This window comes from Denticeps clupeoides, chromosome 10, assembly GCF_900700375.1.
Source record: "Denticeps clupeoides chromosome 10, fDenClu1.1, whole genome shotgun sequence".
Taxonomy (NCBI): domain Eukaryota; kingdom Metazoa; phylum Chordata; class Actinopteri; order Clupeiformes; family Denticipitidae; genus Denticeps; species Denticeps clupeoides.
The window spans coordinates 10,804,198-10,824,206 of NC_041716.1; the positions used below are offsets into that span (position 1 = coordinate 10,804,198).

The window sequence follows — 20,009 nt, forward strand, 5'->3', positions numbered from 1 at the left end:
CTTACAAGCATTGAAGGGGATGCTTTCTAGGATTGTAACGTTAATCCAGCCCTGTAAAAAGGCAGCCGGCGGCTGGAATTACTGCGTGTTGGTTTAGCTGATTCACCAGCAGTCTTGGGATTGGACAGGAGGCCAAATTTGGCGTGGCCGCAAGAGACCGGGGAAGGAGCGCATTTAGAGGTTCCCACTGCGCGCGTGTGAAGAGCAGGAGCCAGTATGTGGGAAAGTAAGCGGCCTGCAGGCAGCTGTTCGGGGCACCGTGTCAGTTCACAGGGCCGGGCTCCGCTTTTAAACTCATATTTGTCGGCGGCGGTTATTTTCTCTTCCACTCGGTTTTAATTCGCTTATCCAAATGAATGGCTGATCCTGGCAGGCCCCTCTCTGCTGGAATGCGATGAAGTAACTGCAAAGGGGGGGTGACCAATAAAGGCTAGAAAGGAGAGACAGCCAAATACACGTTCACAAAACGGTGTTCAAAGAAGCATCAAATTACATCACTAAATTTATTTCCTTGGCTCATTCAAAATAAAAATGGCTGGTAATTGTATAGTGGTGAAAAAGTGTAAAACACACAATTTTTATGTCACATCAGCCTGTTTAAGTCACATCAGTTAAATATGTAGCAGCAAAGAATATATTTCTAGGGCTTTATTTTAACAGTACACATGAGAGTCAGTGCAGCTGTTGCATCTTCACTAGCATCACATCAAATGGGCCTTCTGGGGTTTCAGACAAACACACACACACACAACTGACTTGCTAGCTAATTTTGTATGTGAAAGCTTGGTGGGATGTTTGCAAACCTTGCAACCAGCACTCTCGGGAACGCTGACATTTATTTTGCTTACAGTTGCCATTGTGATTATCAGGTTATAATTAAAGCCAAAACTTGCATGCAGAGCTAACCTACTGACACGGTAGGGGGCCTTAAATTTGGCTCCCGCAGACAGGATCAAGGCTTTCGGTGGTGGCCGTGGATTATGACCACAAAGCCATTCATTCCGCCGTGAGGCTCAGTGAGCAAGGCTCCCCTACGGAGCACCGCTGGAGGCTGGCCACATTACCTGAGTGTCTGTAAATTCAGCACAATGAGTGTGTCATGGCCGTGTGCTCATGTGTCTGACTCACAGAGGAGGGGGATGTAAAACGTCTCTGTGTTCAACAGCCAGGCCGCTGAATTAATCCAAATTTTCTGTAAAATGTAAAACGGGCCCAGCAGTGTAAGTTGTTTTAAATACTGAACAAACAACCTAAACCTCTGTTAAAATAGGAGAGGATTGGTAACAAGTTTGATTTTTCCACCCAATCTCATCTGTTGCTTATGCTGTAATCTCTTTTGGGAGTGGGGCGGGGGTGTCGTGTTGTGAGGTCAGGTTTAGTATACAGGCAACAGAGCGCATCTTCAGAAATGGGTGAGATTAGAGACAAACCAGCACTAATGCACTATATATACCAACATTGAGTTTAATTGCGTTTACCTTAGTCTTGGCCAATTTGTACAGAATACCCACTTTATAAGAGTTGTACGTAGGTGTGTTAGCTATGCATTTGACTGTCGTGTCTTGCAAATGTGTATACTATTTAAAAAAGGTTATTGCATTATCGCAGATTATTTTTCTATATTTAGTCATTGTCTTTCAGGTTCAAGTGGAAGTTCCATGCATGTCCTGCTAGTGGTCATGTTATTATCGTGAATGGGACCCATTATTGTTATAGTTTTACACATTTTCTCCAAATAGTTGTCCTTTGGGAGCCCTGCAGGTGGAGATGTGCTTCCTGGATTCTAGAGATTAAAGGAAGTGGAATATAGAGCCTGGGGAGGAGAAGGAAGATCACCACTCTATGTCTCCAGCACTACATATTTATTTACTAGACTTCTTTCATTTATTTTATTACCTTTAATAATCTTTCTATTGTATTGTTCATTCAGTGTGGTCTCCCCTTGCAATGAGCCAGGTGGTTGTAACATATGGGGCTCCTCCAGGATTCTGTTCTTGTCTGGGACCCAAGACTTAGTGCAGTAAGTAGTTGTTTAATGCATTTGGATGTTGGGGAGAATGTGTCGAGATTTTATGTTAATTTCTTATTGTACTGGGTGGAAGGATTAGGAAGTAGTAATGGCATTTCCTGTCTTGGGCAGGTTTTGGATGAGTGCAGGCCAGTAATGTTAATACGCAAAGAAAATACCTGCCTGTGCTAGGTTGTAGGTGCTAGTGCATCTATTTTATTTTAGTTTGTTGTTTTTGTGCAGGGTTCTGGATGAAGGGCATTTTTAACCTTAACTAAAGTGGGTTGTAGCCAAACACTATTCTATTGATGTACCAAAAACTGCTATAGAATTTTTCCAAGACTTCTGCGATTCACCCTGGCATGCTGTTCATCAACTTCTGGGTCAAATCCTGACTGATGGCAAGCCATTCCTTCATAATCAGTGCTTGAAGTTTGGCAGAATTTGTGGGTTTTTGTTTGTCCATCCACCTCTTGGGGATTGACCACAAATTCTCAATTGGTTTAAGGTCCGGGGAGTTTCCTGGTCATGGACCCAACATTTCAGTGTTTTGTTCCCCGAGTCACTTAATTATCATATTGTCCTTATAGCACTGTGCTCCATTGTGCTGTAAAATGCATTGTTCTTCACCAAACCGTTCTTGGGTGGTTGGGAGAAGTTTTGGTTCCATTCTTTATTCTGTCCTTGGTTTTTTTTTCTTGGAGAGAAGTGTCTTCTTTGCTGCCCTACTTGACACCAGGCCATCCTCCAAAAGTCTTAGGCTATCTGTGTCAGGATTGACGCCACCTGGACACATCACCTGTGCCCAATCCGGACAGCTATTAAAAGCCTCTGCAGCGGTGGCATTTTCGTGAACTTGACCTGGCAACGGTGTATGCGCATGTATTTTGAGTTCTGGCAATTGGCACACGCCTGCGGGCCAGTTTGTGTTTTCCCCTTTTTGGCCACCTTGCCACGTTTATTTGTGTTTTCTGAATAAAATCCTTTTCCCAGAATGTCCCGCCTCTGCGCTTCTCTCCCCTGTCAGCTCATAGTCGTGACAATCTGTGCGTGCATAGGTACTCATATCTGCCTGCTGCCATTCCTGAGCAATCGCTGCACTGGTGGCACCCCGATCCCGCTTGTTGGACTTTCTTGGACTTTTCTCTCTCTTTGAAGTTTTTGGTGATCCGATTAATGATTTAGGTGCAATCTTAGTAGCAGCAATATCCTTTCGTGTGAAGCCCTTTTTATGCAACACAATAATGACTGCATGTGTTTCTTTGCAAATAACCATGGAACAGAGGAACAGACCTACAACTATTGAAGCAACACAGAGGAACAGAACAGAAGAAAACATTCAGAAAACAGATACAAAAAAACAGATCAATCTCTAAGTAAGTGGGTTTAACTTAGTTTTGGCCAATTTGTCCAGGACACTGACTTTATATATTTACTAGTACTTTGGGGTCTAAAATGTGCACCAACTAGATAATTAAATAAGTTCAGGTAACTAGTCCACACTGGTGCATGTGCAGAGCTGTTTTGGTGGCAATCTTTTCTCTGCAGCGATTTACATGTTAATTTTGTGAGTACTACCAGTCCATTATTTTTATTTCCACCTTTTCATCAACTAATGAGCCTGCTTCATTATAACAGGAAGGCTAAAGCATGTGTGTAGTGGGGCCTGAGAAGATACTGTGTACTCTTAGATTAGTAATCTTGCAGTGATGACTAGCAAGGATGTCCGAGAATACTTCTGTTTAAACTGAGTCATGCTTCCACATACACATACAGGTGGACAGTGACAGTAAGCAATGGATGGAAACCGAATAGTGCCTCTTACACCTTAATGCTCAACTTCAGAAAAGTTATCCAACATAAATTTAAAATAAATTCACTAGTTTCCAAATCCTACTTACTCCTTGCTTATCCCCTGCAATCTAAGTTACCTTCAAAACATGACTACCGTTCCATCACAAAACTAAATTTAAACTGTAGTAACATACCAACTGAGAAGAGAAGATCCTGGAAGTGGGTGAGACATCTAGAAGAGGGAGTCATGGCAACCAATACAGAGCTCAACAAAACACAAGCGATCTCAGCAGTGCACTTCAGCAGCTGGCTGGCTCTTAAATATAGTGTGCATAAATATAACCCACACACATTCACACTTGCCATACCAGGCCAGAGTGCTACAGTCAGGGGGTGCACTACAGTTAACCTACCGACAAAAGGTCACCGTGGTTTCAGTGGAAGTTCAAGCTGGTGTGTGTACGAACACACAGATAATTTTGATAAATAAGCTTGAAGCTGTCCCATGAGTGAACGGAGCATCATAGTCACATGCTGCAACTGACTACACAAAGGGCCAAGTGTTCAAAACATTTGTTTAAACGTGCATACACACATGTACATTTACACAAAATACAAATAACAATAATAATAAATACATCTTAAGAAGGAGAGGTTATATATTCATAAAATAACCTAGTGACTACCAAAACTATAACAGTAGACCTTTTCACTGGACTCCACTGGCCATACTGTAAACTTTTGCCTTGGTGGGTAGATGCAGCCCAACCATCTACTGCTAAAGAGTTCTTAAAACTTAAATAAAAATTACACCCAAACATGTTGTCCCTGACAGGTCAAGTGAAATGTCAAGTCAATTTCAGTTTATTTGTCACATACAGTACAGGGCAAAAGTTTGGACACAACTTCTCATTCAATGTGTTTTCTTTATTTTAATGACCATTTACATTGGTAGATTCTCAAGGAAGGCATCAAAACAATAAATGAACACATGTGGAGTTATGTACTTAACAAAAAGTGGAGACCTGGCCTCCACAGTATCCGGACCTGAACCCAGTCGAGATGGTTTGGGGTGAGCTGGACCGCAGAGTGAAGGCAAAGGGGCCAACAAGTGCTAAACACCTCTGGGAACTCCTGGGAACACCCTCTGTTGGAAAACCATTTCAGGTGACGACCTCTTGAAGCTCATCGAGAGAATGGCAAGATTGTGCAAAGCAGTAATCAGAGCAAAGGGTGGCTATTTTGAAGAAACTAAAATATAAAACATGTTTTCACTTATTTGACCTTTTTTTGTTAAGTACAAAACTCCACATGTGTTCATTCATAGTTTTGATGCCTTCAGTGAGAATCTACCAACATAAATGGTCATGAAAATAAAGAAAACACATTGAATGAAAAAATTAAGTGATGTGCAAGTTAAAAAAAAAAAAAAAGACGTACAGGCAACACAGACATTAACCTCAGTCAGACATAATTCCTCAGGACAAGTCTGACTAGTCTGACAAGTCTGATAAAGGGCCGTTCCAGCCTTTGCAAAAGTCCAAAACCAAACATCGCCAGGCCGTCCGGCAACAGACGGCAAACAAAGGACAACAGGACGGTCCCACAGGACACAGAGCATCAGCGGCCGGAGGGGTTTTGTTGTCTGTTTGTTCCTCCCTACCATTCCTGCCGTTTGATTAGCTGCTTTGTTCTAACCAAGACAGTCGTCTTACTGTGGGTGAGCTTTGCCCTCACTTGCTTGTTTTTACGGTGCCCTGTATACGTAACGGGATCTTAAATATATATTGGGACGTCCCTTTTCTTAAGTCTTTCTCAAATAAACATGAAGGCACACTTCCCTCACCCCACTACCACACTGAGACACAGCAATCAGCAGTGCCTTGGACAGGTTTACAGTTTTTAAAACCCCCTCATACACCCTCTCAGTTCTCCCCTGTAGCGATACACATCTCTCTCGGACAGGAAATTCCTCAGAAGTAAAGACCTGCCGACACTTTCCTGTCCCTACCTCCGATTTTTCCCTCTCACTCGCAGAAAGCATGCTTTTTGTCAAATTCCTTTGCATGGTCCCATTCTTCTTTCTGACGTCCAATCTGTAGCGAGGAAGGGTGGAGAGGTGTTGCTGATTAATGCGGGCGGCCCATTATGTTGGAGACGGGTGGCAAGGTTTGTGAAATGTGGGATTTTACTTGACTGGGATGTTTTGAGAAGGGGGTTTCCTGGTCACTGAAACAGAGGCACAAAGAGCTGCACGACTTACCAACACATTGCTGGTCAACGAAGAAATAAACAGAAGTGAGATGCCTTCCTGGCGCTGATGCAGACTGGAAGAACAAGGGCCGTCTATTAATTTCCTCAAGTTGTTTGCAGAACAGTGTCCCCGTCTGAGAATACATCATTTACAGTCCTTTATAAGACACATCTGAAATGCTATTCATGGTTGTTTGTTTGATTTAGAAGAAAAGTAGTTCAACCCAGAGTCTGCCTTAAATTCATCTTTTAGCACCAGTCATTGATACTGAAGTCCAACCATCATTTCCCCCAGACTGTGAAGGCCCGATTGATTAGGATCAGCAGAGGCCTAGGCTCAATATGATGGTCTTTATCTATTAGCTTCTAGGTTTCCGGTGAACAAGCGGAGCATCAATTACCCACATAACTTCCAGGTCCACATGTTCTTTGTGACGACAGCAGAAGGGAAACTGATCAGTATCAGAGTTTGGCCTCTGTAAAGGAATTGCTCTACTCAGGGGACCGTGAGTAAGTTTGGTGAGTTACATGTTCCAGACTGTAAGAGTCATTTTTGTGAAACCCCATGCAGACAGAATCTGCACAGTGTTAGAAATGTTAAATGTTAGTATATGATACACTCATGTCAGATATCTTTAACCTCACACAGTACAATATTGTGATTATACTACATTTTACCCTTTAATTAACATGTTTGTGACAATACAGACCAAAAAATCTTTACATCTCTGATCCAGCTGTTCCTGAGCAAGTCCATTTTATGTAGCAGCTTCTCTCTTGTGTTGTGTCATTTCTGTTGGACACTCACACTTTTTCTCTTAGCCAATCAGAACAGAGACAGATGTTTGTGGAATAAATACATTTAAATGTTTTAGATAATTCAGTAACTGTTGTGCATATCTGTTGATTTACATTACTTAATAAAGCATAAAGGATTTCCAAAGAACAATTTTGAAGTGAACACTATTAATTGGTGTTGATGTACAGTTATGTAGAGTGTCCTGGGGATGCTCAGTGTTAGCAGGCATATCAGCTTTGGCACAGGCATTTCTACACATCAACACCAGACCCATCGCCTTGACCAGGACAACCTCACTGTGCATGTTGAATAACCAAATAAAATGCATGGCATCATTTGGCAGGTCTACAGATGGGGCGGGTCGGCTTGCTCTGGAGGCGAGTGTGCTGACAAAGGCCAAAAGCTGTTTAAACAACCTAAGGTCCACCTGTGGCCCTTGGGTCAGCAAAGGGCCAGCTTGAAGGTCCACCTATGAGGCACGGGAGTAAATAATCCTCTGGACTTTAAACGTCACCTTATCAATCTGTGTACACAGAATAATAAATTAATCATGTCGTTTGTGTGCTTGCACTGAAAGAAGGACAAAAACTAACGTTTTTGTACTAACGCATTGGCATTTTGGGGCTCACCTTACCTACTGGGAATCCTTGGGATGTCACTGACCGTGTAACATGGTCACTGCACGCGCTTTTCCGTTTCATAGAGTAACGCGTGACCCCTGACTCCTTCCTGTGTTCGCGCGTTGAGCCGGGCAATCTGCAGGGCAGCCGGGGGGCCCTGCCGCAGTGGAATGTGGCTGTAAAATGTGAGCGTTTTGGGAGTGCGATGGGAGCAGGCAGTGAATCAGGGACCAGCCGAGACCCGCGGGGGAGTGACTGGACCGTGGCCTCACTCCCCCTCGCTCACCCCGTGTAGGACGTTCCCACACCCACTCCTGAGCTGGCGCCCATCTCTGAGCTTAACCATGTGTGATCACACATATGTACACACACACTCATGCGCACACACACGTAAACATCTAAATCTACTCAAACACTCACTCCGCACAACACTCCAGCGTTCAGTTTCTCACAGTAAGTATTTTTAAAGAATGGTCACCCCAATCATGGCAACTGGTGTTTTTTCCATGCCTGTTTCCTGGATTTGTTTGACCCAATTGGAGGAAAATGGCTCAGTCAACAGTACCTTAAGTACAGAAGACATTCCTAAAACACAACAGTCCATGGTGATTGATTAAAAAGTCATTTGACTAATTAGTTAGTTCAGTGTTCTCATGTACAATATATGAAGTATTCTAATTACTGCCAAGGCTGGATTAGTGGTCAAAATGGGAAAATCCTCTCTTGACTGCAAGACTAGCTGACGAAAATGTTGTGATTTTCTAACAATTACACACGCACATGCACACACACTACACAAAATAAAAAATAAAATGTATCTTTCCATTCACAGATAAGGTCAGAAACATCAGAATCATACTGTCTTAGGTTTGTTCTTCCTTGAGAGTGAGGATTAGGACACTTTTGTGGAACTCCTTTCACTTCCCACTCTCTTATCTCATTCATGGCAACAGTAACAATAGCATGCTGACAACTTCCTTAAAAGTTGTCAAAAATTGCGTTATCTCATCACTTATGTAAGAGATATACTATTGCATATTTGCAAAACGTAATTTCATATAAAATGTTAGTTTAATTATGAGCTCATCAAAAACAAATAAAAAATGAATTGTTTCTCTGCTTGACTAAATAGCAAAATTCTTCTTGTTTGATTTTGACTGGTTTGTTTCCTTGATTGAAAGACTCCTGCAGTTTCACATACAGTGCATCTGGAAAGTATTCACAGTGCATCATTTTTTAAAATATTTTGTTATGTTACACCCTTTCTACACACAACACCTCACGTTGACAGCATGAAAAAAGTTTAGTTTAGTTTTACTTTTCAAATTTATTAACACATTTCTCCTGAAGCCACTACTTTGATATCTTGACTCTGTGCTTAGGGTCATTGTCTTGCTGAAAGCCCCAGTTCAACAGCGGTCAGGAGCAGGTTTTCATCCAGAATATTTCTGTAGATTGTTGTCATCATCTTTCCCTCTATCCTGACTCTTCTCCCAGTTCCAGCAGCTGAGAAACATCCCCGCAGCATGATGCTGCCAACACCATGCTTCACTGTAGGGATGGTATTGACCTGGTTATGAGCAGTGCATGTGACGTCTGGCATTCACACCAAGGAGTGTGTCTCATCAGACAAGATCATTTTGTTTCTCATGGTCAGACAATCCTTCATATGCATTTTGGCTTCCGTCTGGCTAGTCTACTATACAGGCCTGGTTGGTGGATTTGGGGTCTTATATAGACAGGTGTGGGCCTTTCCAAATCATGTCCAATTAGCCATTTTTACTTCTCCAATTAAGCTGCAGATGATCAAGGATGATAAGGGGAACAGAATGCAGTTGAGCTCAATTTTGAGCTTCATGCCAAAGGCTGTCAATACTGTCAATACAATACATGTGCTTTCTCATTTTTTAATTTGTAATAAATTTGCCAAAAACTCAAGGAAACATTTTTCACATTGTCATTATGAAGTATTTTGTGTAGAATTTTGTCATACAACAAAATGTGGGAAAAGTGATGCACCATAAACATTAGTGACACAATCATGACTAGGAGAGACTATATGACCAAAAGACTTTGTGACCACCCTATATGCCAAGCTGATTTAAAGCTACATTTACAACATTTATCTAGAGTGACTTATTAATGAGTAGTTACACATTTTCATTATACAAAAATAGTCACAAGTAACTTTTTAGCACCAGCTGTTTCTCCATATTCATTATTAAGTCCGTTTTTGCTTGTGAATTCATAATGCATTGTTTCATATTATGAATAATGGGTGCCCACATTGGTACACTTCTGGTTCATCCTCATCTGTCAATTGTGCTGTGTATTGTTTCCAATATCCAGGGTAGACATTGTTTAAGCAGGGTTCAGCCACTGTGTTTGGATGGGAAAGTGCAGGGCAACATTCGACAACGTACTATAGTTACCATGGGTCACAACATCCCATCTCACTAAAACACCGTGTTCTGAGATGTGAGTCACACAGATCCCCATTAAATGCAGCAATCGCTTTATCCCTCTTTTACATGACAGCACCTTCCTTATATGACCATGTTGATATTTTTGTGGGCCAGTCTGTTACAGTGACAGAACACCTTATATAGATCTCATCGCAGGCTGTGATTACAGTATCAAAGAATCAACCAGGGGGGTATAACCGTATTAACGGTGGAGGAGAGTCAACTGAACTGAGAGTGAGTCAGGATAAGGTCAGGAGCAGCATCAGTCATTTATAAAGAGAAGCAGTGAAATTGTTTAAAAGACAGTCCTGGCCTTCACTGAGTGGTGTCCCTGTGGGTGGTTCTGAGCACTGGGCCAGAGGGAACACAACCTCACACTGTCCTGTCACTGGGTGCATGTTGCCTTTATATCGTCATGGTGAGGTCCTACATCATAGTAATATTTCAGATCATAGCAATATTTCTGCTTTTTGGGGAACCTTTACCTGCATGATGACCAATGCAATGATGTCTATCTGAAGGTCATAGATGTAGGGAGATAAGCAGAACAAGCATCCAGCCCACAAACTGTCCAAATAAGACCATTGATTGATAAATACTTTGTTGCTCTCCCACTCACTCACTATCTGTAACCACATAATCCAGGTCAGGGTTGCAGCTCAGCATCCTGTCCACCTTCAGAGAAAGCCCTCTCCAACATGGGAAACCCATGACCTTGGAGGTGTGTGGACACAACGCTGTCCACCAGGCCACTGTGGATATATGGTTATCAAGGTACAAGTTGTTTTACTTCACCTCATAAGAGAATCCTAATATGGTCCTGTATCAGAGAACATTTTGAAAAGTGGAAAAGGGGAATTTAGCACCTGTATTCTGGATCCTCTCTTGGCTGTGAGAATGCTGCAATTAAAACAACTTGTTCCGTGGGCAAAAATATTCTCATTCATCAGCCATGTCAGTGTTAGATACTTCAGAAGGCGCTTTGTGCTAAGGTAAAAAAAAGAATCATCTTATATTAATGCTAATAAATGGTTCAAATCAAATCAACTAATAACCCCTATTTCGTGCAAGTGTTCAGAATCAGACTTGGGCTCCATGTTTTCTCTGAGAGACCATGGGATCCTTGGGTGTTTGCAGTACATGTGATATCAGTAACTAACCTGGAAATCTGAAAAGCGGGGTTCTCAGATTATAAACCTGTTTTATTTGATTTAACTCCTGTTGTTCAACCCGTAAAGCCGTGTGTTCCTGCTCAGCTCCACCGTGATTTAAAACCCTCGACTACGGCTCACTTTTGTGGCTCTTTTACTTGTAACCAACCCTTACTGTCTGGCAACCCAGAGGAGATTTAACTCTACCTGCCATGATGCTCTGGACCAGGTAGCACCACTTAAACCTCAACATTCAAGGCCAAAACCATGGTTAAATGCCACCACTCGTGCTATCAGACAAGAGTGTATGAGTACATTGTACGAAAATGGAAAAAATATCGCTTGCAGGGTTCCCTTGAAATGGTCCGACAGTACTGGTGGCGTTATCAAAATTATATTCTAACCTAATATAACCCATAACCCCGCCTACTTTTTGACACACTAAATTCCCTTCTTAACTCTCAGGAACCTGGGCCGTTAAAGGCCTCTTCTGAATCCTGTGAAATTTTTAAGCAATTTTTTGGATAAAGATGAACGCATTAAGGCCCTCTTGGCCACCAATCGATTGTGCCACTGAATGTTGCAGTGTTTGACCAATTTGAACTTTTCTCTCTCCCAAATGTAGAGCTTATTTCTGAAATAAAACCCTCGGGTTCCCCTTTAGAAGTTATTCCTCCTCGCCTTTTAAAAGACGCATTACCAACTTTGGGGCATTTTATCCTCTCCATCATTAACAGTAGCCTTTTCAGTATTTTTTTTCAGTGTCGGTTTAAATCACATCACAGTACAGAATCAGCTCTGTTAAGATTTTTTAAGGACATTTTCTTAGCAAATGATTCTGGGGAGTCTGTATAACTTGTACTTCTCAATTTAACAGCAGCATTTGATACAATTGATCATGTTATTCTTTCTTCAAGAATATGTCTGATAGAAGCTTCTGCGTCTCTATTAATGACTCCTTCTCATCATCAACGACGCTTCCATGGGGGATAACACAGGGCTCCATTCTGGGTCCTCTTTTATTCTCATTGTACCTACTTCCTCTTGGAGCTTTTCTATGCAGATGACTGTAAAGTATACTTTCCCCTTAAGTGTAACAAGCAGTGCTCTTTCCAACCTCTCCTCGACTGTCTGACTGATGTCAAGAGGTGGATGGCCTGAAATTTCCTGGACCTAAATGAGAGTAAGACAGAGTGTATTCTTTTTGGTAGTGGTGACCCCTGTATTGACCTCGCTTCCCTAGCCCCTTGTGAAAAATCATTGATTACAAAACTAGGTGTTATAATGGACTCAACTCTAAAAATAGACTTCTGTCTGTACCTCGGTCACATTACAAGCACAGAGGTGACAGGGCCTTTGCAGTGGCCACCCCACGTCTATGGAATGACATACCAATCAGTGTCAGACAGGCTCCATCAATCACTGTGTTTAAATCTCGTTTAAAAATTCACTTTTACACCCTGGCTTTTAACACAGTGTTATGTGGTTCTTATACGGTGTTCTTATGCAGTGTTTTATGTGGTTTCCTAGGTAGTCCTTTCTAAACTCATTTAATATGTTGTCTTAAATATTTTCTGTTTTATTCAACCCCTTGTTTAATTGAAATTGATGCATGTTAGACTTATTTTATTTCATTAGTTTTTCTTTTATTCTTAATTTTTAGTGAACTTTTTGTCCACGTCTGTCCTGTTCCTGGTAATGTAACTTATTTTTATTTTAATGTACAGCACTTTTGTCAGCTTCTTTGCTGTGTTAAAGTGCTTTATAAATAAATATGGTATAGTATGGCATGGTATTGCAGATCCATGGGCGATTATATAACAATGTACCAAAGCTCACAGGAACTGGGACTGCAACCTCAGTGTTTTATAATTGTTTATTCCGATCACTGATGACTGCAATACATTTATCTACCTCTCCCATCCCCTGTAGTGTAATAAAAGGTCTGTGCAATAATACTCATGCATGTTATTGTCAAACTACTACTAAGGCAAGCAACAAACTACTGGGAACTAATAGGGGAGTTAGTTAAACTTTTTATTAAATTACATGTTTTTTCCAAACTTAATTTAGTTACCAGTTGGTTTGCAGTTAATGCCACAGATCTTTAATAATAAACCCAAATTAAAATGTCTGGTAGTGACCTCACACCATCAAAGCTGTTCTTAATTAGAGATTAGGCTAAATATCCCAACCTGTATTTACCCTAATTGTCATACATAGTGTAATAAAGTATGACAAGTCCTGTCTAGAGGACCCATCTTTAGCTATTTTAGGGTATGTCAGGGGTGGGTCATGGTGCAGCTCATTTTTTTTATGTGCCTCCTGGGATCATGCTACTCTAATTTGCCCCCGATGAAGAAAGGAAATGAGGCATCTTTCTGTTGACTAAATGATCTCCCATCCTGAGCTTATTCCCCAAAACCAGCAGAACACTTCCATTCATGGCCAGAACGGTCCTCAAAGGCAAGCTAATCTAAACAGAGAGAGCGGCCCGTGGTTTTTCTGAGATGCTGATTCACTTGATGAGTCAGTTCCTTGAGTTCAAATGAGTGTGAACTAAATAAGGAAAGCTGTAATTGCTGTCAGTGCCATGCTGCTGGTCTGGTGTTCCTGCTATGGTTACCCGGAGATCTGGCACTTGCACAATGAAGAGTGAGGCTCTGGGGTTTCTCAGCTGACAGCCGAGCACATGGCTGAACTGGGCCATGGCGGAGAAACAGAGATAGAAAAGTGAGCGAGAAGCGAATGAAAGGGCAAGAACGGGTGAATGTTGAGGAAATGCCTGGAATTGTTTGTTACAATTGTGAATTGTTATCATTAAATATCTCCTTTGCTTTCTAATGGCATTTGTGTTGCATTCTCACCCCCTTCTCTAGACTAATTACCCCAAATTACGCACAATTATCTTAATTAAAATGTCTGTAGATTTTTTTTAATCGGTTCTCGAAATAAGCCACCACCCCTTTCAATTTGGCCCTGTTACAATCACTTTCAGACACTATTTATGTCTTGATTCTGCTTTAAATCAGTTTCATGAATTAGTGCAGAATAAGTATGCTATATAAGGAAGAAAGAAGTGACTGTACTTAGCACTGTGTTTTCCATAAAAACATTAAGCCTGGGGACTCCCACAGACTGATCTTTACATGAACAAGCAGTGCCAGTGTACAGGGTAGTGACAGCTGAAGAATAAGTGCTCTAAACGCAGTGATCTCCACTTCAGCAAAGAACAAACATTTGCAGAAAAGTCAGATAAATCACAAGACTGGCCTTTGCACTGGAGATCCTTGCATGATAGGGAGTGCGCTGTAAAAGCCAATAAGAGGGTTTATATTGAATTATTTATCATTTACTTTTAAAAAGGAAACAGCCATGTTCGGCCATTTGAAACAAGTAAATGCCTACAAAGCTGTATCACGCTCCACTCATTAAGGACAATTTTATTAAGGACAACACATTAAATTGTTTACTGTCATGATATGTATTATTATAATTAAATACAGTGCAAGTTAAAGTGTTTAGAACTTGATTTTCAAGGGTGCTAGGAACAAGTGGCATATTTTTCACTTTGTATAATAAGCACTGAAATTTTTTAAGTATGAGTTGTCTTAATTGGCTTTAGATTTCACATTTTAATCTCTTCATATCAGCTTTTAGACACTTTAATGACAACATTTCACAGTCTTGGCTTGACAGTGTACGATTGTGAATGAAAATAGATTGATATATGGTATTATTTTCATAAAATGTATTAGATTTTCCAAAATAGCTTCTGCCATAGTCTACACTAGACTATTAATGTCTGCGCATATGTATTCAGTGCTTCGACTTTGTAAGTTATTTTCCTACTTTGGGGTGATGATGTTTTCTGGATTCCCTCTGGTCAGAGAAGAAATATCTTAAAGTACAGTGCAATGTTCTGAGGTTTGGTGAACATTCACTTGCTTGAGTTTCAGACATAAAACCTTCTTTAGGCTTTTATTCGTATAACAGCTACCCAGTTATTTGAGGCTGTATTTCTCCCTGTTTCTCCTTCTTCTTCACAATGCCCACCACAAACCCTCTTCCTCTATTTCACTCCTGATATTTCCCAAGCTGCAAATCTAGTGCTAATGTTGTCAGTGGGGAGGGAAACAGAGGAGCCTGACTGCAGTGGCACACATGACGGCAGTAACCCCGTCCACCTCCTTGACAGGATGGGTTGAATCCATCCTTGGCAGGGGAAAATGATCACCGTTGACCTTGGGATACCATCCAGTGGCATAGCTAGCCAGACACATTGCTGGCACCCTTCTATCAGCAGGCATTAACTCCTCTATCAGGGAGGACTTTCTTTTCCCAACAGTCCCATGAACTGGCCAGCATGGTCCTTGCACCAGCTCTGTGGTGAACGGGAAGAAATGGAGTCAAGGAGTCTGTCCAAAAACATTTTAACTGAAAAGTAACAGATTCCAGTGAAAGGTGCTGTGACGTTTGACCCTAGAACATAAAAGCGACTTGGAGAGTTGTAGTCTTGCTGCCTTATAAGGCGTTTTGGGAGTTCCCTCCCTCCCTCTTTCCCATCCAGTCTCACTTTGTGAAATTAGTGTTCTCTGTCGCTCTCCACTGTAGCAACACTGTGAAAGCCCCAGTTCCCAGTGCACTCGGGGTCTGGCTTGCATTAGCGATTTGGCACGGTGCTGTTCTGCTGTTTCACCAGGGAGCTGTCATTGCTCATTGCCCCCACAACAGAACCCCCATCCACCCCCACCACGCTGACACACGTACACATACTCGGGCACTTACACACACAGTCTTCTAACTGCGTTCTGCTCCTGTGGAGAATGAGAATGGTGCACGTGTTGTCCGGTGTGTTTTTCAGGCCATCGCGTTGCCAGGGCGGACTTTCCGAGGAGCCGTCACCACCTCCACTCATGTAGATCACGTTGTCATGTTCTGGCTGACCAAGCCGGTGGAGCACAGTGTTTCTGGGAGGAGAGAGAGAGCTGTGACATCAGTAGTGGTTACCTCAGCCTCGGTCCAGCGCCAGATTTGGGAGTGATGTGGCCGACCCAGAGAGGATGAGGGAAGAGAAAGAGAGAGAAAAAAGAGTGGATGATCCTAGGTGTGGTCCATAGACAGAAACATTTGAAGGAGAAAACGCCGGGGCCAAATGAACGGGTGAATCTTTTAACCAGTGGTGCTTGTTCAGATGTAAAATGCTCTGGTTTATGTTCCTCAGTTCACTTTGAGGAAATGTAAAACCTTCTTTTTGATGGTACAGTGGTGAAAAACATTATCCATCCTTCATATACTGTCATGTCCTGGTGGACAAAGTACACAAACTATGTACTTGAGTAAAAGTAGAGTTACCCATGGTAAAATTAAAAGTATAAGTCCTCCATTTAAATATCTACTTGAGTAAAAGTATTTTTTTTGCCTTCAAATGTACTTATTAAAAGTAAAAGTACTGTGATTTGTTGTGTCTCTAATGTCTAATTTAAATTCCCTGGTTAAATTCATTTTAAGTAAATTTTTAGTGTAAAGCCATGGCAGTCATCCTGGAGACACTCAGGGTTTAGTGTCTTGCTCGGGTACTATGGCTTCAGACCACCATTTAGCACAGCAAAATAAAAAAAGATGCCATGACACGGGCACAACTCCACTCCAATTGCATCCTACTGTGCATGATTTGATATTCCAGCATGAAAAGTAACATTGATCAGTTTTATCACTTTTTATTGCTTTTAATTACTTTTTAAAGCACTGTTATCACGTTTATCGCTGTTGCCAGACGTATGATAATTATCGTATTTGTACGATAATTTTACCCTCAATTTTACAATCAATAATTCCAAAAATCCTATAATGCTGGTTGAGTCCAAGGCCAAGACCAAAAACAGAATAGGGCTATAATAGACATCACATTACTCAGATCAACTGTAGAGAAAAAGGCATTGCTGTAAAGTGTTGTCCATATGTCTCTCATTTAAAATTTCCCAGATTGGTCATAGTTATGAGGTCCGATGATAATATTCTCAGTAATCCTTTCCTATAACCATTTTATCACCCCATCCCATCTTGAACGCTATTTCCGAGACCAAGACAAGCGTTCAGACAAAGATATGACTGAGACCACACAAATTGTGGTCCATAACTACCCTTACTTCAACACACTAAAACACCTGAAAATACATAGACAATATTAATTCTACTATTCATATCTCATAAAATATGTAGCTAAATGCTTTAAACCCCCAGATGCCACAACAGAAGGGCCATTGGTCTGATGCAAATCATATCAGCCTTGCTCATAATTTTACACTTATATTAGTGACTTGCTAGGCATTGATCCATCTACAGTTAATAAAAGTGTCAGGACACATTGACCGAGATGACCTGAACATAGAATCGTCTTTAAAAGTAAAACCACCATAGGTCTAGTGCCCCTGCTGGCTGACCATAGATCAGCTTTTAGTTCTGCCTGTCCACAAATGTTTCATCAAAATAATATTTTTTCCTATCTATTATCATCTTTTATCTGAGATTTCCCTATGTCAATATCTGTCTTTCCTACAGAAATTGGTTTAATGAAGTCATTAACAGTAGGGTTAACACATGAGTCTGCCTACCTGATGATTGACTTAACTGTACAGACTTTGGTTCCTCTTGGTTCAAGTCCTCTTGGACTTTTGGTTCAAATCTTTGATATGCAACCTTGTTTTGGTGTCAACCAGACATTATATTGCTGCTTAAAATCACACCAAAAGGCAAATCACCAGTATTCTATTGCTTTCCATCAGATCCATATTATTTCAAATAAATAAAATGAATCTCATGACCTTGTGTGATAAACATTATGCACCTATTTGCTTTCACCAATATAACCAAGCCGCAGTCCCAAAACTCACTGCACCTCCTGTCTCATCGTATTCTAAACGAAAGAAGAATCATTAATCATTGATCAATGGTTTGGCAGGCAGTAAGACAGGGACGCTTTGATTCTCATTGCTGTGCTCCGATTTCGCTCAGCCCTTCTGAGCGTTCTGATCCCCGGCTTTGCTGTAATTGCTTCCATCTCACCCAGCTGTGGTTCTGGCATGGTTGTGTCATGAAAATGAGGACTTTTAGAGGACAGTGAAATAGAAGGTTACATGTTCTCTATGTATACGTATGTATACTACCAGTCAGTCTGGATGCACATACTCAGTGGTGGTTATGGTGACTAAGATGGAGCCAACATATTTAGTATCTCTGTAGCAGCAGGAAGCTGCTACAACATGTTTGAAAATTATTTTCAGTGTCACCACATCATCAAAATATCTTATCATGAGTGAATGATAAGAAAATGTTCAGCATAAACCAGGACTATTGCGAACCATACCCGTTACCTAACTTAAGGTGGTCGAGAGAAGCCAAGAGTGTGGAATGCTGCCATCCCAGCAAAAGCTCCCAGCTTTGGAGAGACTCAAATGTTCTACCTTATGCCTTGTTTGCTGTTTCTTTTATTACATAACCTCACATGTGTTGTTTCATAGTCCTGTGACTTCAATTTTGTTCTATAATCTAAAAAATGCATGACCCATTAATGAGTAGGTGTGACTAGTAGTGTAACGGATCTCCAGATGATTTAGCCTTTGCCAGGTTCCAAAAGGGAAAGGAGATACACTTGTGATTAAGTATTCTGTTTGCTTTCTCGGGAAGCTTGTGTCTTTCCATAGCAAACCAAAATGTAGCAAGTGCCCCATAAAAAAACACTACCTCCTCAATTGCAAAGGAATGTGATGCCAAGTACTGACACAGGGAAAAACACCAAGCAAATGGAAACGGTGTAAGCAGGGCCGTCTCTAATTAGGCTGAAAAGGTTATTGGACGTGAGAGAAAAATGCGAGCTTTTGATTCAAAACACGCTGCAGGGTTATTTATGATATCACACCTTCATGCTTGGAGGTGGTAGCAGGGCCGGCTTTCAGCAGGTCTACAGTCAGATTCCTTAAAAAAAGAAAAAGAAATTCCATATACAAAAGTCAAAAAGGGCAAAATATATAGGCAGCATACTATGCCAGTCTCTTTTGGGATCAGAGTATATGCGTTTTTGTTTTGTCTGTTAAAATAACATGAAATTGATCAAAAATTAATAGATTATTAATGTTTATCAACAAATGCAGCATCTGCATGAATCTAGACAGGCCCGTTATCAGCAACAATCAATGTCAGATAATGTCATTTGCTCCTGTTTTTACTGAAAGTTTGTCCTCTCTGTTTTGTTATCAGCCTCTCAGCTGCCCTGGTTCAGAGCAGATGAAGCCCTGGAATTCTGCAGCTGTGCACCTTTCTCCACAGAACCCAGTCTGCCAGGTGTTCCACATGTTGACGTCCCTTTGATACGTACAGCTTCAGCAGTGAATCAAGGACATGTACATACAGGGGCACGTGTGCGGCGAATTTTCTTTTGAGGGCAGAACAAAGAAACACTCACAGGCACGGACAGCCACACAATGATGTATGCATGCTCACACACACACACACACACACACACACACGGTCACCTTGTCCTTGTCAGACGCACCTCTGTGATCATTCACCCAGTCTGAGGTTAGATAACTGGGATCGGAAACAGATGCTCCTTGATGAATCAGGACAGTTACTCACACGCATGCCCACATGGTCCAAATGAATGCATCTTCACGGGGAGTGGACGGGCTAACAGTGGGGATTGAGTGTGAGACACACAAAGTGGTCTGTCTGAGAGGTCAGGAGCAGGATGAGATGCATAGCATGTGAATATTTGTGTGTGCATGTGTGTGTGGGAAAGTGGGTGGGTGGAGGGTTCGTTTCACAATCATGAGGTGGCGAAACACTGCAGTCTGTTTGGCGGTTTTCGGGAGAAAATTCCTGACAGTCCACTTTTTGGTGTTGCTAATGTCCAGAGACATG

General features: G+C 41.5%; 1 long non-coding RNA gene across 1 annotated transcript; it reads right to left on the reverse strand.

The window, feature by feature from the left end:
* Positions 1–15,938: 15,938 nt before the first annotated feature.
* Positions 15,939–19,680, reverse strand: LOC114797689 (uncharacterized). The gene is made up of 3 exons (XR_003750970.1): positions 19,622–19,680; positions 19,009–19,064; positions 15,939–16,060 (listed from the first exon to the last, which is right to left on the reverse strand). It is a non-coding gene; the product is annotated as an uncharacterized LOC114797689 (long non-coding RNA).
* Positions 19,681–20,009: the final 329 nt, after the last annotated feature.